Genomic DNA, 17,903 nt, shown 5'->3' on the forward strand with positions numbered 1-17,903 from the left:
TAGCATGATTATACTATCCTAGGTACTCTAGCTGTTCATGCAAGCCTGACCTTGTTACACGCTATATTATGTCTTTATTATCGACTCTTTTGAAGCCTGAGATAACTTTTTTCCTTGTTTTTTCCCCTTGTTTTATGTGGCACAGGGGGTTTGAACTATTAGTGTAGGATCATCATCATCAACATCACTTTTCGTGCAATTAAAAAAAAGTTTTGCTACCAGTTAACAAGCGCCATACAACTGTTTTCAGCTCAACGTTAATCCAATTATTTTTGCCCTATATGAAATATAAGGAACAGGAAAATCGGTATAAAAAAACCCCTATTTTTTTTACTTTGCTTCATCGCATGACCAGTTAGCGCAATATCAAGCGGTGTTAACACTGTCAGCTGGAGGTGTGAAGTACAGCATTTCATACAAATACATGGTGGGAGTTCCGACAGTTAGAAAAACACAGCTCCCCCCCCCCCCCCCCCCCACTCTCCCTCTTGACTTTGTTCCCGATGGTGGCCACCGCGTATCGCACCTAGCTGTGCTTCAGGCTATATGATACACGCTTCCCTGTTGCGTTCATTTTTCTCATGATAGTGCATAATTCTTTTCCCGGTTTCCAGAATCAGCATTGTTGACATTCCTTAGAACGACAGCAATAGCTGCAGCACGCATTGTTTCCATAGCAGCTGGAAACGCTACTTCAAGAAGTAGCAGAGAAGGCTGACGTCGCTATTGTTGTATAAAAGCGCATGTATCTCAGAGAAGCCAGTTGTTGTACTGAACACCAGTCTACCTAATCTTACTCTGTGATGATTTCGATGAAGATTGTCCCCATTAGCTTCCTAGCTGTCGCTATCATGCTCACCTGCGAGTAAGTAGACCTATGAAAACCCTGTCTATGATTATATAGCGAACGACGAAGTCGTCTTTTATTCAGGCTGATTCGCTGCGATGAGGATAGCAACTTTTTAGTTTATGTGTCCTAAGAGTTGTGCAGTTTCTAGTCACGAAGGCCTGATGATCTGTGAGGGAAATTACTTTTGTGAGAAATTTGGTTACCATGAGTTCATCTGTCTGTCTGACGCAAACTCACTTCGAAAGAAAAGGAAGTTAGCTAAAGAACCTTTTGTGTGTACGAAGCGCCCGGAATGAAATGCTGTCGTCGCTGATGGTGCGGTTAGAAAATTTGGAGGACGCTTAAGCTTCACCTTTAAGCATTCAAAGACCTCTGACTGCTTTTCATGCTTCCCGGCAACTGCAGCTGATGTAACCTTAACGTTTACCGGGAAACGCAGCCGGCGGACGCTATGCACGAAGGCAAGCTATCTGTTAGAAACGCGGCCATTTGCGTGGGTCGATTTCCTGTTATTGTTTCGCACTTTTAATATTTCTGTCTTAGAAGAGCTACCGTAAAGATGTGCGCTGTAGGCGTTTTTTTCTCCATTGCACTTGTTTGTGGGCTGTTCTCAAAATTCGGAGGAATAACTTTGCAAAGAATGAAGGACCATGTATAATCAACTTTGGTGGTAGAAGAGCGGTGGGGTATGCGTGGTTCGGAATTTGGCACGAAATCCCTTTTGCCGAAGCGACGTGCGGCGCTGTACGTGGGACGCCGACGTCGGATTTTCCGTGACATGAGGCCCTTAACGCTATAGCGTTAATATATGTGCGAGAAGCAATACATAGCTTGACTATGCTGTTTCTCTCACTGAGAAGTCAACTCCGGCGTAACAGGCTGCTCCGAAGCCAGCAATCGCATTTGCGAGAGATGCTTCTGGGGGTGTTTATATGTCTGCAGTTCGCCGAATGAATTTCGCTATAAAGCACAATATCCCGGTATTTGATATGGTGACTGTGAAAAGCTGGCTAGAAAAAGTTACTTCGCGTCAGCAGTTTTTAATTCGATGGTGCTGTTCAGGAGTCCGAAAAGCAGTTATTTTTTCTCCAATTGAAACTACACGAGCAAGCAGAAAATGAAGGTAGAGAAGGGATAGGGATGTTATTTGCTAATATTAATTGCAACCTAGACGCAATAAACTAAGAAAAATGAAAGTGGCTAAAATAACTCGCAGCTGGTGGGAGCCAAACACACATTACGCGTGTCGTGCTTGAACTGTAAGCTACCGCGGTACTATGCGCATAGACACATTCTTAATCGGCATCCACATTCTTGGGTATTGGCGTTTTGTGTGCGTGTGCTATATTCTCGACATTGGTGTGTTGGACAGCGCAACTCCTGGCCATGACGGCTGATGTAGAGCAGGTTTTTAACCGCAGGTGTCATATATATGGGAACTTAGGAGCCGCCACAACTGGCCGATAAACCCTCGTACGCTACCTGAAGGCATCAGTGTTCCCAAACTTTGAAGCCTCGCTATGCATACAGCGAGCAGAATTAGGGAGACGGATGGGCTCAATTTTTAAAGTGAAATTCATATAAGCAAGCAGGCCCTAAAGTCAATTTCATATGTATAAGTAATAAATAAACCGGCCTATTAAGTTGTGTGTTCGTTCATTTTGATTTATCCAAATTTCAGTCGCGACAAATAACGAAAGAGATATTCCGACTGGGCCTGCCGCTTGCGTAAAATCGCAGTGCAGCTATTACATACACTTGTGAATGACCTACATCTACCTGTTTAATGACCCATGTCGCTGATCAATGTTTCAGTCACGAAGGATGATTGACATTCAAGAGATGCGTCAAATTTGGATAATTGTTTTCAACGCATTGCATGCTGCACTCAAAGCAATTTTATAAGTGTGCCACTGCGCATTTTCTAGGGAATCATCATAGTTACACAGTATCTGAATTAAGATCTAGTGCATAGTCCGTCACGTCGCATTTTTTGTCATTAAGTAGATAGACTCACCGGCTCAAAGCACATAAGCAGCTTGATTATCGTCATTAGGCATTCCGCGTAGCGTATACGCTTACTTTCACCTTGACTGACGGAACACGGCACATCGTGCATTGCGCAAACGCGACAGTGTCTTCATTGGAGAAGCTGTCTATAGCAAAAGCAACATTCGGTAAGCAGAGAGTTCAGTTGACTCACCTCACACCCTAATGTCCGTGTTGCTTTTCTTGCCGCTGCTGGAAAGAACAGCAGCAGCAGAAGCAGCAAAAAAAAAACATTTCCAGCAGAACGCACTTGATGATTAACGTTGGCGTCAACGCTATTAGCATTGAAGCTATGTAGCGGTACATAGTATTGCTAACGCCGAAACGAGTCATGTACTGGCCGTGTATGCAGCCAGGCTCCGCTCTCGCACTTCCCATTGGACATGCTACGCCATCTAGCGGCGGAAATCTGGTGTGGCGCGTGTGAATGTCTATTCAGATAACGTTGCTTGCGTATATATCACACGTGTACGATTCCGTTCAGCACCGGTTAAATGTTAAAGGCCTCTGAATCACAGCGTCTGGCAGTTCTGTAATTGGGGGTCGCTTTCTAAAACAGCATGTAACGAAAACATGTTCTAATATTATTGCTTATATATTTGCAACCGTATCAACCATGCACCTTAGTATGATATCATTTTGTAGAGGACAGAAGCCGTTACTGAACTATGTATGCACAGCGTCCACAGGTGGCATCATTGTGACTCTAGGCATGACGCAATTAGAGATATATTTAGTCTCTCGCTCTGCGATTATAGAGGTCTAACTCGGCAGTATATTTGTCGATCCGAGCGGGAGTGGCCGCGTTTGAGAAAGCATACTCTGACATCCATCGAGCTCAAAGAAAAGCTCGTCAGGAGTTGTACGCTTTACAAGTATGTAATTTCTTACATAGTTTTGATGGTTTCTGGCCTACGGCGTCTCCGCGTACGACACGTGGGGTCTAGAAATGGCGTGAAGAAACTTGGATAGCAAAAAATCGGGATACCCATTCACACACACTAGCTTTGACGACGGCGAGTTCGCTACTAAAAGCAAGCGAGCATGGTAGCGTGATTAGACCGTAGGACCTCCTCTGCTGTGTCATTGGTAAAGAATGTAAGCTTTGCAATGTATGAATAAATGTCGCTTGTCTATTTGGTTAGGTCAATTCGGTACTCTAATGTCTATATGTCCACAGCAGCACGCACAAGACATTTCACGTACCCCATTGCGGCTGTGTACTCGATAGAGTCCACCCAATTTTATTTCATTGAAGAGCGGCCCATACCCAGTGGCCGAAGCTGGAATCAAAGAGGTTCATTGAAGAGCGGCACATACGCAGTATTACATACACAGTAGTCCAAGGTGATCCGATGGTTGGCTTCGAACCCAGTTACCTCAGCACAGCAATCCGTCGTTCTGGGCTAGTTTCCTGCGAACCTCTTTCGTGCCAACTTGAGTTAGTAGGTATAAGCCATAAGGCGTGTGCCGCACTTCAATGTACGTTTTTGACGCGAACTTGGGTAACTAGGCAGGTTACAGTGAGAATGCGGCACTCTATGATGGCGAAAAATGCACCTGAAGTTTCTCCGATACATATCAGCACAGAAAGCACGTCTCAAGGGTTTCCTTAAGGACTTCAACGGGGCACATCAGCAGGTGAATCTATAAATGCGCTGGGTGTGTACCAATTTCAATAAATGCCTTTCGCACCAATGCTTAAGCGACCCTAAAGGGCAACGAACTCGCCCACTCCAAGGCCCGAGAAGCTATCGACCAGGCCGCGGAGGACACAGAAGAGCTCGCAAGACTTACAGAATACCAAGAAATCAGTGAACATAACAAACTCAACCGCAGTAAACTCCCACCACAGCATCCACTGCTCACGAAGACGCAAGAGACAACTTCGATTCTTGCAAACGAACACGTTCCCGCACCCAAGGAAGCTTCATGTCATGTTGCCTACACAGTATGACGAACAATGTAAATACCGCGAACATCTAGGAATACTCGGCACATTGTCATAGATTATGAATTCCAGTCTTGCCTCCTCTAACCCGTAGCGCTCCCCCCCCCCCCCCCCCCTAGAGCAGTGGGTGACGCCGCTGTTCAGCTCCCGCCTCACGAAACCGATCATGTGGGTTGAGAGGGCGGTCGCAACCAAGACGGCGCATTGCTTCCCGTCAAGAGGGAACCACTCCTGCAAATCTAGACATCCTTATGCTCAATAAAGATGCCCTCTCTCTCTCTCTATTAGCGAGCTGCTTCATGGTAGTAGGTATGGGCCGCTCTTCGATGAACCTCTCGAAAGCTTGGGTTACTCAACATGCTCCGCTGAGTATGCGAGAAGCGAGGAGACAATTCTCAGAGTTCGCAGGCCCCGGTGCACCACAATTCCCACCTTGAAGGCGGGGCGTGGACTTCGCGGTGGTGTCACTAGATGGCACAGCGTGCCCACAAAGAAACGCGAGAGAGGAGACCAGTTGTCGTATGGTGCGTTCATCGGCATTCGCACGCACCGGCACTCCATGCATTTCGCAGGCCACGCGCAGGCTTCGCTGTGGCACCACTAGATAGCGCCGAGTGTTCTTAAAACAAGCGCGAAAGCGGAGTCTCGCTGCAGTACACGCCTCATACATACCTCGTTTCGAGGGTGGCAATACGTTGTGTCGCTATATTGATTCAATGCTGACGCATTAGTGCCGACAGTCATCGTGAGACAGGTTCTGCCGAACTTTTGTTTGTTCCTTTTTGACGTCACTGCAATATAAATGGGGAACTAGTATAACTCTAGGCGCATATTAGACCGCAACATCTGCAACAGGCGGACGTACCCTCTGAAAGAGCCCGCGTCGAATTTACTGGGGAATTAATCTCATTTGGTGTGCTAAGTTTTGTGGCATCGATGAAAACAAAACAAGCCTTAATACCTACTAAAAAGAAACTTGTCTCACTTTGCGATTCAGTTGTCCGAGTGAGTATGAAATATAAGTTGTCAATGCTCGCGAATCATATCAGCATAGATTGTTTTCTACATGACCTTGCAGGTAAACATTTGTACGCATCTTAGTCAAATATAACAAATGTCCTGTCTACAAAACTGTCCATTTCGACACAAAAGCAACAAGCGCAATATGAAAATGCGTGCCTAAAGATGCGGTGTGGATACAGCTTTGGCGCTGCTCTATAAATTTATTGGATTTTCTTCTTTCAGGTTCGATGTCTCCAGTGCGTCTCCTCACCAGTGGAGCTATCCGGCGGTTTGTATTAGGACGAAGGTAATATTTTACGCCACAGCTGCAATCCCTGCACTATCCTATTGGGTCTTTCAGTTCGGCCTTTCAGCTGCCACCATACAGAAGTTCTTCATTTACCTCCCATTTTCGCAATATTGCCGCGCAAAATTTTCGCGCTTAATCTGTATGCTTCGTAGCTAGAAACGACTTCTTGTGATGGCTACGTTGTGGTCCGGAGGACTTATGACCTTAGTAGGAAGTGATTAGGTCAGAAAACTCAACATTAATGAACACAACGCACAGCCTACCGATTATTTAACAGTACCGCGCGAGCGTCGACTGACCGGCAGGTGAGCGTCTTCTAACGGCATGAAGCGACGACATCAGAAAGAGTAGCGCATGCGCACAAAGTTCGACGCATGCGCAGAAATGGCTGGATGGTCATATTCAAACTATAAGTCGGGCCCAACTCCGATGCCTCCTATTGAAATACATATAAAACGCAGAAACACTTTCCTGAGATAACCACCCAGCCTAGTTTAATGAAATTTGTTGCATTTGACAGGGGAAATTCAAGTCTAGTGACTCTTGAATTGGAACTTTGATTTAAGGCTGGAATTTCCTAAATTAAGATTTTGAGAATTGGTGAGTTTGAAAAAAGAAACAATAAAGCACGAAGTTTACAAATTTACAGCACTGCACCAAGAACAGATATCACAGTTTTATGAACTCCGTCTGTTAGAGAAACCAACGTGGAGAAATCTGATATACAACTTTCTTTCTTAGGAAAATTTATTACATTGTTTACGAGGGTATTGGCAAATGCCACTCAGACTTTAGCGGTCTATTGAAGAGCCATGTGTAATACTGTCACGTTGTACTGACCGTCAAGAACACAGTAGCAAAACTGTGAATGGTGAAACTAACTTTTACTTGGTGAACTTTTGTTCACAAAACAAAGCGACAATGAAACCACAACGAAGACATCGAACACAGTCGGCGATCGTCAGAAATATGATCTGCGGGGCAAGCGCGTCAGATTTTATACACGAGTAATCGAAGGTTTCTGAGCAATCGCTGATGCCCGCATGCCTCCCAGAAAGTACTACGTGACTCGAGTCGCGTATGCAATCAGGTTACAAAAGGTTAGGTGATGTAGGAGTTGAGGAGGACGTCGGGATGAAAATTTGGGAGTTTTATTTACATTATTTACAGTGAGCGTCAATTAACAGTCTTAAAATCATTACGGTCCCGCAGCAACTCGGACGCTGCGGCCCGTGGCAAGAAGCTCGAAAGAGATGAATCAAAGAACGCTCTAGGAATGCTCTTCTGCTGCTCCCGGTCTGCGTCTTTTAAGCCCTTCGATGTCTCGAAGACACGTCACGTTCGGCCAATGGGCGCGCCCGCTCAGATGACGCAATTTCGGCCAATGGTAGGCGCCCGTGCGATGGAGTCACACCCGGCGAAGAGAGTCGCCGCTGGGTCCCCAATTGTCCGAGGGCTTACTTCTCCCTGCCGTCTTGCTTCGGGACTCACGTTACCTGGAACACCGCCAGGCTCTCGCTTCATTTTAGGGAAGAGTCAAGCAGTGAATAGCTCCACCTGCGGCGCACGAAGTGGGGGCCGCCAACTTGTTTGCACGTGCGCGCCCCAGGAATGTGGTATCCGTGCTTGACAACAGACAACGAATAGAACCAGCGATAACAGAAAAACTTCCCGATACATGCAGGCGCGTCCTGCGACGCGCCGTGATGTTTACCATTTGTTAGACGGTGAAAAGCGGTTCCTCGGGAACGATAAAGTAGACGTTTCAATAGATCAAATTTTGTCCACTTTCGATGTACTAGTAGACGCCATTGACAATATATTGATATGGGTATTCATTGCTGAGTTACAGAGTTGTAAGCCTTATAATTGTGTTTTCTGAAAGTGAGACCTATTTTTTTTTCTCCTAAATGCAACGACCTCCATCCAATTAGGTGCAGTGGTTGTCGAGGAAAATTATTTTTGGTTGATTCCACGAAAAGTCAACATGGGTCGAAAACTTCATTTCTTCGATTCCATTGCACATTTGTTATATTTTATTCGCATATCACTTGGTTGAACCAGAGATAAATAGGTTTCTTTATCAAATGGATACTACTTTGGGAGGAGTAAAATACTGAAATCCTTCAGTGTGGAAGCGCCATTTTCATGCAGCGGGCATTCTCGCAAATCCACAACAATGGGAAATATAATATATTACCACACAAAGAACACATTTTTTGTGCAAAACACACACGTGGAGAAAAGTCAGCCAACATTGCTTGAGGCTGCTGAACAAAACGGAAGTGTTTTAAAAGAATTTCTAATTTGATACACTTTTCAAAAGTTCCTATATTTACCAATTCTTATCTACTACTAAACCAATGCATGCAGCTTCTTGAAATTTAGTGGGATGTGAGACCTTAGCCTGTGGAAAAATTGTGCTGAATATTATTGCTTTATCACAAATTACTATTTCTACAATTGACCTCACATGTGAAATTTTGTCGAAAATGCACAGTATTTAAAAGCCAAATAAATACACCCTGTTCATTTTTTCTCAGAATCTCGTGAACAGCAGTTCAAAAACACTGGAAAAAGAACATCGGAAAAGGCATGTTGCATTCTTTTGTTTGTAATCACAGTATAGATGGTGGAATGGAGAGCTTCGCTAGGATGCAGTAAAATGCTTAGAAGAAGGGAGATTCGGCTAAAAAGTTGCAGTGACGTTTCGCGTGTGAATGTGGGTGACGCGCGAGCGCATGGGTGCCATAGCACACACAAGGCTATCGGCCCTCGGTGGGCATACACGCCTGCAGTGTTTGCAACGTAGATCATCTTGACACGTGCACTTGTTTAACTTCATCGAGTGACCGCATTTCACCGTTTAACAAATGTTATCGCTCCGCGCAGGACGCGTCTGCATGTATCGGAAGTTTATCGAATGTTATCGATGGTTCTATCCCTTGTCTGTTGTCACCGGACCTTCTGTAATCTGATTGCATGTATGCACGATGCGAATTGTGTAGTACCTTCTGGAAGACATGCGGCTATCAGCCATTACCCTGGAACATTCGATGACACATGCCGGAAAGCCGACGCGCTTGGCCCGCCGACCAGGCGCCGTATTCTGAATAGATCCACATCGGCGATACTGTTGCCTCGACGATGGTTCGCCGTCAGGCACGTGCTGATTGGGTGCTTTAGCAAAATCGGATGAGCTACGTCATCTGATTTTCCTCAACCAGCCAACTTTCGTCGAGGTGGATCGTTTCAGAATACTGCACCTGACTTAGACGATCGCCTACTGTGTTCACCACTATCATTGTGCTTTGACCTAGCCTGTTTTTGTGGGCACAGGTTAGCCCAATAAAACTCGCGTTTCATCATTCGCAATTTCGCTACTTTGTTCTGTACCATCACTACATTGGGACAGTATTGAAGACGCGGCTCGCGCGGCCGCAGCAGCCGACGGAATAGAACGCCTCGTTTTAAACATTCACTTATTATCTAATTTATCTAGCATGGTGTCGGTGCGCACAAGCAGACATGAACACTTCACACTCGATGACCGCGGACACTCACTGCGTAAACGCTGGCGTGAGGAATCGCGGCAGCAGCAGCGAGCGAAGTGACCTTGCTGCTGTCTGTCGCGTGGACGCAAACTGAGTGGCGAGAACCCAGCGCACGCAAAACTACGAGCAGTCGGCTCACTTATGGTGTTTTTGACTGGTCGATTCGGAGCAGGAGTTCTTGCTCCGCGGCAATGAATACGAATTTCCCTGGTCGATCTGGAGCGGGTTCGTGCGTTCCACTGGTCGTTTCGGATCGACTCGCTCCGCACCGGATCGCTCTCACTTGCTCCGCCGCCGAAACGCGGATTCGAGCGGAGAAAGCTTGCGTCACTTCGGTCTTCAAGCGAATTCGGTACCCGGTTGGTCCCCACAACATTGTGTTGCTTCGCAAAATGGCTGCGTTCGGTGCTGCTGCAGGGCTCGCGTTTAGCGATGAGAGCTCGGACGAGAGCGATTACGAGGTGACGCAGGTGCTGTGCGAAGCCTTCTATGCACATTGTTCATGCACAATCCTTGCGGCCGGACATGCAAATGAGGGACTCTGCGACTGCTGCGGTCAAGTTACGCACGGGGGATGGCGAGTTTGGTTGCCGTGGAAATGTACAGAGCGGAAGTCGGGCATGGTTTCCGGAAGTGGCTTGTGTCATGCATCCGCAGACTTCCTGTGTGATCCCCCACGGAGCGTTTTTGCGCTCCGCTGGCCGATTCGGATTTGTGAAACCCGAGCGCTCACTCGAGGATTTCGGCGGCCGCTTGAGATCGACCAGTGAAAAACGCGATTAGACTGTGCCCCAAAAGCACATCGCTTTCAAGATGAGGCCCGCATGACCGAGCGCGGCCATAGTACAACGACCCTCCTCCCTCCCTTCCTCGGTGCCATGCGCGCGACGGAATACGGTGCTCATCGTCCCTGGCACCCAGCAGATTGAGCCGTCATCGTCGGCTGACCATCACATGCTTTTGCTCGCACATGCAGCATACGGCACACGAGGACGATGTTATCACGAGACGAAGCGGTACGTATGCATCGCAAGGAAAACCTGTAGCAACTGCCAGAAGAGGTCAACCTCCTCCGCCACTTCCTCCTCCGACTTCCGATTTCCTCCTCCGACTTCCTCCTCCGCGACGCTTCGCCTCGTTTCTCCATCCCCACTTCACTTGCGTCACTTTTCTATTCCTCTAGGTGATGTTACATTGCCGTGCGCTCAGCCCACTCCTTCGTACTTTCCCCGGCGCGGGATTCTTTTCACCTTCAGGCGCATTCCTCGTTCGCTTGCTTCTCGGCTCCAAACACGAACCATAACTGCCTTTCTGTCGCAATCGTGGTCAAGTTTAGGCAAGTCAGAGGCTTAGGCATGTTTGTTTTACCCAGTTGTCCCTTTTTCTGAGCACAATGCCGCATCCTGGCGAAGCTCTCAATTCTACCACCTGTATTGTCATTACTACCAAAATAATGCAGCATGCGTTTTAATGTTCTTTCTTCATGCTCTGTGAACGGCTGTTTACGAGATTCTGAGAAAATGAACGATGGTGTTTGTATTTGGTTTTTAAATATTGTTAATTTTCCTCTGGTAAAAATGGTAATTTGTGCTACAGCAACAATATTAACAGAAATGCTGAACAAGTTAAGATCTCACCTTTCACCAAATTTCAAAAAGCTACACGCATTGCTTTAGTAGATAAAAATTCGTAAATATAGGAACTTTTGAAACTTTATTAGAAAATTTTTCTAAAGCACTACCGTTTTGCACAGAAGCCTCAGGCAATGTTGGCTTACTTTTCTCTGCGTATACGTTCTACACAAAAAATGCATTCTTTGTAACCATATTATTTTGTATTTCACCTTCTTGTCAATTTGCAGAATGCCCGGTGCATCAAAATAGCCGCTGCAAACCGAAGAATTTGAGTATTTTATTCATCTTAAAGTATCCATTTGGCAAAGAAGCCAAGTTCGCTTCCATGCTAGTGAGTGACATGCGCATAAAATATGAAATGTTAAATGGAATCTAAACTACGCATTTTTGTACCAGTGTTCATCTCTCGTAGAGTCACCCTTCTTATTTGCCATGTATTTAGATAGGAGCCTTCGAGCTATAGTTTTCTCTTAAAGGTACATAAGGAGCTTCCCATATCCGAAAAGGCCTCACAAGAAGAGTTAGAGTTTCAGCCGAATGCGAAGCATTGACTTCAATAGCGTAGTTTACCGCGGTGTTGTCCCACCGCGGTGTTGTGACAATGTGCGGAGGCGACATGGCACGACGAAGCGCGCAGGACAGCTGCTACTGCGCAACTGGAACAGCTCCTTGGCAGGTACCAGATGTGTCACAACGCTGGCGCGGGATGAATGTAGGCGATGACATTACTGGCGTAGCACCCCGATGGCGCACGAGATCGACGTATAATTGGCCAAGCTGCTGGCGTCCGGCAGCGCTAGATTTATCTTGGCGTTTACTGACCTTTCCCCTGATGGCACGCAAGCACACGCCTGTTCAGCAAGAACGCAGTGCTCGGTGCGCACAAAGTTCCCACCCGTAGTCAAACCAGAACCTGAGGGTGATCCATATTTTTCACTGCGTTGGAATGAGATGGAGCGCCAGCTAGCCTGGTCATACCCTTCGTGAGAGTGACTTGATTTGGACGCTTCTGCAGCCAAGCCTAGTCTCCACCTCTGTATACCTCTCCTAACAGTGCAGACGAAGGCCACGCATCCCCGTCTATACCATGACAGCACGGAAGTGGCGATGGGAGCGTCCCTTCAGTGTGCTGATTGCTATCGCAATAGAATGGCTCTTGTAAACAGTTCTTAGAGGAAGGAAAAAAAGGCTCACACTTATATTATGTACAAGAGAGGCTGAAAGTTCAAAGCCGCGTGTTCTAGCATGGGCACGAAAATAATGCAGGTGGGAAGTGCGCTGCCATATTAGCCTTGGCGAGCCTACGACGAAGCAATTCTCGCGTATAAATTTAAGGGCCACGACGAACACTGGGAACACTGCTGTTAAGGTGGAAGCCATCTATGTGTACTGCAGTCACCATAAAGCAATAATTAACGTGCAGTGGCGTAGACAGGCAATGTCACACGTGGGGCCTGTGCCGCCCCTTCACCCTCCACTTTCGGAGCTCGACCAGCCGAGAGCCCTCTCCCCTCTCCGTCCCCGAAAAACGTAGGAAGATTCGACCAACGGCGCCACTGTCAATCGAAGCAATAAATAAAGACAGCGCTAAAGGGACGCAACCAACATTTTGTTTTGGTTCATTCAAAAATGTTTTCACATGTTCGGAGGGGGGACGATATATCGCAGCTAATAATGATACCACGTTCCAATTTTTCCAAGCGAAAGGCGAGTAGGTGCCTTGAGTTGGGAAGTAGGTGCCTTGTTATCTGCCCTTCCTGCTTGGACCACATGAGGTCTGCAGTATTATGTAAATAAAATTGCAACAAAACAATCATATCGAAAACGATGAAATAGTGCAATCGCAGAAGCGCTAAGATAACATATATATAACGGTTTTTAGTATGATTTTCTTCCTTTCATTAAAAAGAACCTTGTTTTTGTAGCAACCAAAATAATTCGAAAGCTTTTTTCTAAAAAAAAGAAACAAACATGAATAAGAACTGTTTTTCTTATTTTGTTAGCTAAGACAATTCAAAGGCAATTCTGCCACATGTGACTTGAGCTCTAATACCTTAGATCTACGCAGAGCGCCCGCGTATGCTCCAAGGTCTCACCTAAGATAATCATCGAACGGGTCCGGGTTCGCAGCATCATGACGAACCATGGCCCAGGCGCGAGGACGTCAGGTCCGGAACAGGCCCATGCCCACTAAATATAGCCTTACCCGGCCGATCCAACCCAGGAACGTGCAGGGCTCTAAGAACTGTTAGACAACAGGCTTTCATCAGCCGCCTGGCTAGATTCAGTAGCTTTTATTATCCGATTGCTGAGCCAGTAGTACAGGTGTGGTCGTCGCTTTCATACCAAGACTGTTTTTAACACGATTCTTTATTATCGAAAATCACCTCGATAAAATTGCTATATACACTATTCCCACAGCTACTTGTTAACTTTGCGTTCCAGTCAGAGTGGGAAATTATACAGTCAAATTTATTACCGTCATATATTTCAATGTATTTGGATTCTTTTCTTTTGTTCTGATGGGAGCTCCAGCACCAAACCTGGCATCCTATAAAGTAGTTGTCTGCCAGCGTTTTCATCTCTCGAACGAAATTGATATTCGAAAAACCTATTGAATGAACCATCACGTGGTCAATACAGGAGGTCCCAACGCGAGACGAAAGAAGGTCTTCTCGTGTTGTCTCGTTAACAACCCACTCAGCGCCTTAGTCAATAAGGTGTTCAAGTAACTGTTAACAATGGCTCTCTCAGAGCTTAAAATGTCTATGATTATGTCTCCAATGAGGCATACGCTCGAATTAGAAGGTGAACAAATTACATTTTGTTTTGGTTCATTCAAAAATGTTTTCACATGTTCGGAGGGGGGGACGATATATCGCAGCTAATAACTATACCACGTTCCAATTTTTCCAAGCAAAAGGCGAGGCTTTGCGCCTTCGTAAAGAAAAAATGTCTTAATTGTAGTTGCTCATTTAGGCTTCATGAATACAACTGTGCCGCCTTCTCTCCTGACCGCTCTCGTAAAAAAGTGTTCTGGGTAATTCGGTAGGCAAAATTGTGACAACTTATCATCTTGAATATTAATCTCTGATAGTGTCAGTGCATCCACTAAGGCCAAGTCCTAAGCCCCATCGATAAAGAATTGATCCCATTATTTTCTTGTGCTTCTCATGTTTGTGCGAACGAATGAAGACGAAAACTTATCACAGTTTTCGAAGATAAATCCTAATGAACCCAAAACCGGGAGAGAAATATAGTTTATCTCCGTGAATTGAAACCATCTTATCGATGTCAGGGACTGAGGCGATCCTGATGACACGGCCTCCGTCGTTTTCGTGCAAAGATCTTTGCCTTCTTTATCCAGGCGTATACTTATAGCTGTTTTCTTTGCCTTTAGATCGAGTTTTCCAAAAAGTTCTTTGGTAGTTTGTGAGCTGAAAAGGTTAATATATAAAGAGAGAATGAGGGCAAGGACTGAAAATGCAGAGAGGTCAACTAGACAAACACCCTGTTTGCTACCCTATACTGGGAGTGGGAGAAAGGAGGAATAGAAATAGAAAAAGAGGGAGAGAGTGAGCTCTCAGTGTGTGTGGGAGGATGCACAAGGACACTATAACAATCTCTTAAGGCGGTGCACTTCATGTAGTCTACTAGTGCACGAATCAATTTTGGTGCCAGTGACGGTTGTGGTCATGGTCCGAGTATCAAGTTTGGCTCGGAGAATGGTCTTGAGACCAATCTGTTGAGTGTTATCTTCAGAGAGAGGCGTTGTGCGTGGTAGCAAGGGCAGGTACACAATAGATACTCGAAGGTTTCCTCGCACTTACAGGAGTCGCACATCGGGCTCTCGGTCATTCCGATACGATAGGAGTAGGCGTTCGTGAACGCCACTCCCAGCCACAAGCGGCACGGCAAGGTTGTTTTGCCGCGGGAAAGGCTAGATGGCAGTTGTAGCCGTAGCATGGGCCATGCAATCGGCCATTGAAGGCACTTGAACTCCATAAATTTTGCGACTTTTTGCGTGCAAGCAGGAGATCTTTTCGGGCAGCGTCCGACCTCGCCAAAGGTATTGGACGCACCTGCCAAGTCTGTAATATATGTATATAAAATACACCGAGATCATTGATCTCACAGACCTTACACAATGATACAGAATCTACAAAATAAGAAAAAGAAATTCTTGCTGTTTTACATGTGACAGTCATGACCTTGGTCTTAGTAGCACTCAAAGTGAAGTTATCTTTGCACCCTTTAGAAAAAGAAAACAGGTCAGACTGCAGGATGCCACAGTAATCAACAATGCGAATTTCTTTAAAATCTTGATATCATTGGCATATATAGAAAGAATAAATAATTCCCAGCAGCGGAAAGAACTTATTAGTCCTAATTGATGCGTGCAAGAAACATAAAGAAACAATACAAAAGGGATAAAGTGCATCACTCCTAATGCAGACTATTAGAGTGGCTGTGCCCCAAGGCCCTGATTAAACAGAGATGTAGGAAGTAGAACATACCTGGGAGAAGGAGTACATTATAAAAAATGATGTCAGAATAGGCAGCAAAATATAAACATTATTTAAATGATGTGGGGACCACCCAGAACTTCCGTTTATTAATATGTCATTAACCCGAAAAGATTCTATGTGACGGAGTTAGGTTGTCTTACTTTGTCCATGCGTGTAATAGGAGAGAGCCACGAAATTAATTATCGCTTGAGACAGACAAAAGTACCTGTAAATTATTGTTCTTTTTCTTTCAGCCCTGCACTCCTAGTAGCGTCTTAACTGACTGCGGACCAGGCTGTCGGTGTACGTACTACAGACCCCCAGGCCCACCGGAGACTCAGAAAGGACCAGCGTTAATGACGTGCTCAGGAGCTTGATAATATAATTTTCTGCTGCGCACTAGTATAGCTATAAAGGTTAGCAGTACTCTGAAAAATGAAGCGTTCGCCTCACTTCCGTTTGTTTCCTATGTATGTATGTGTGTGTGTGTGTGTGTGTGTGTATGTATGTATGTTTGTATGTATGTATGTATGTATGTATGTATGTATGTATGTATGTATGTATGTATGTATGTATGTATGTATGTATGTATGTATGTATGTATGTATGTATGTATGTATGTATGTATGTATGTATGTATGTATGTATGTATGTATGTATGTATGTATGTATGTATGTATGTATGTATGTATGTATGTATGTATGTATGTATGTATGTATGTACGTAGGTAAGTAGGCAGGTAGGTAGGTAGGTAGGTAGGTAGGTAGGTAGGTAGGTAGGTAGGTAGGTAGGTAAGTAGGTAGGTACGAATGGATGGACGAACGGACGAATGAGTGTGTGGTTCGAAGAATAGGTGGATCCATGGACGCATGCCACAACTTTAGCTTAAGGCCTCCTCAACGAACTTCTAGTAAAAAAAAATGGCGGTTTCAGTACCATTGTAATTATTGTTCCACGAAGGGTGCAACTCAGTACCTAGTCTACAAGCGCCGCGAGTAACTGTGTCCAGCTGTGCCCAGTTCAGCGGCCACTTCGAAGATAAGTAAAAGCAAACTACAAACCATTGTGTAAATAGCATTTCGATATGTACGCCAGTATTGCGCTTCAAATAGTTGCGTTGTTCGCACAGTGGCGGCATTTCGGGGTGGTTGCGCTCTAATACCACAGTTGGGCGCTGGATGCTGGGACGCTGGGCAGGCGCGGCGTACTGGGAGGCACTGGCTAATGGTGCGAAAAACAGCTCAAGGGCCTTAATTGCGCCATGCCTGGACACCGTATATATATTTTTTGAATACAGAAAGCAACAGAGAGCGTTCTATTGCAATAAAAAAGCAAAAAAAGTAAAAATAAAAGTACCCCGACCAGGATTCGATCGTCCGACCTACAGATCCCAAGCACGCTACTTTACCGCTACGCGACGCCACCTCCTTACTTTTCTTTATTACATGGAAAACAAAACTGAAGGTATAATACAAAGTGGACACAACTACACATTTAAAACTCAGGCAAACACACACATGCATCCAACAAGTGCATCCAGTCTGGCGGAGGTTCCTGCGCAGCGTGCACACGTTTTACATAAGCAGCACTTTCGCGAACGGACGCTTAGAAAGGACATTGACATCGCTCCATATTTAAATAGGTTTCTACCGTTTAAGGTTACGGGTGGTCCTCCGTACGACATGTTCATACTACTTCGTTTATACAGCCTATGGAGATGTTGGCTGTGTGATCATCGTGCCGAAACCCTGCGGCCACGCCAGCACATGAACATGCACGGATAATTTGCCATGCCAAAATCGAGAAGCAGTTTTAGTTTCGCAGGGATACGTCTTGCAAAGACATGGTAGGAGCGCTATCGCCAAGCAATTAAATATCACGCCTGTACTACAAAGAATAATTTGCTGACCGTATTCAGTAGCATGCTTGGAAGTGCCACAACATCGATTTTCACTTGCCATTGGTAATTTAACTTCGAAAAACGTCCCAAATGAACCGCCGACCCGGTATGCTGTATGGACTGTTACTGCCGATTTCGATAGCG

The 17,903-nt window shown here is 45.6% G+C and overlaps 1 protein-coding gene and 1 long non-coding RNA gene across 2 annotated transcripts in view; one reads left to right on the forward strand and one right to left on the reverse strand.

Moving 5' to 3' along the window:
• LOC135895840 (sodium- and chloride-dependent GABA transporter ine-like) overlaps positions 1 to 17,903 on the reverse strand; it is a 95,790-nt gene that overhangs the window by 72,739 nt on the left and 5,148 nt on the right. The gene's annotated exons all lie outside the window — the stretch shown is intronic.
• Positions 750 to 16,288, forward strand: LOC135895832 (uncharacterized). Its single transcript, XR_010562486.1, has 3 exons — positions 750 to 865; positions 6,096 to 6,159; positions 16,113 to 16,288. It is a non-coding gene; the product is annotated as an uncharacterized lncRNA (long non-coding RNA).

Source organism: Dermacentor albipictus, chromosome 2 (genome assembly GCF_038994185.2).
Source record: "Dermacentor albipictus isolate Rhodes 1998 colony chromosome 2, USDA_Dalb.pri_finalv2, whole genome shotgun sequence".
NCBI lineage: Eukaryota > Metazoa > Arthropoda > Arachnida > Ixodida > Ixodidae > Dermacentor > Dermacentor albipictus.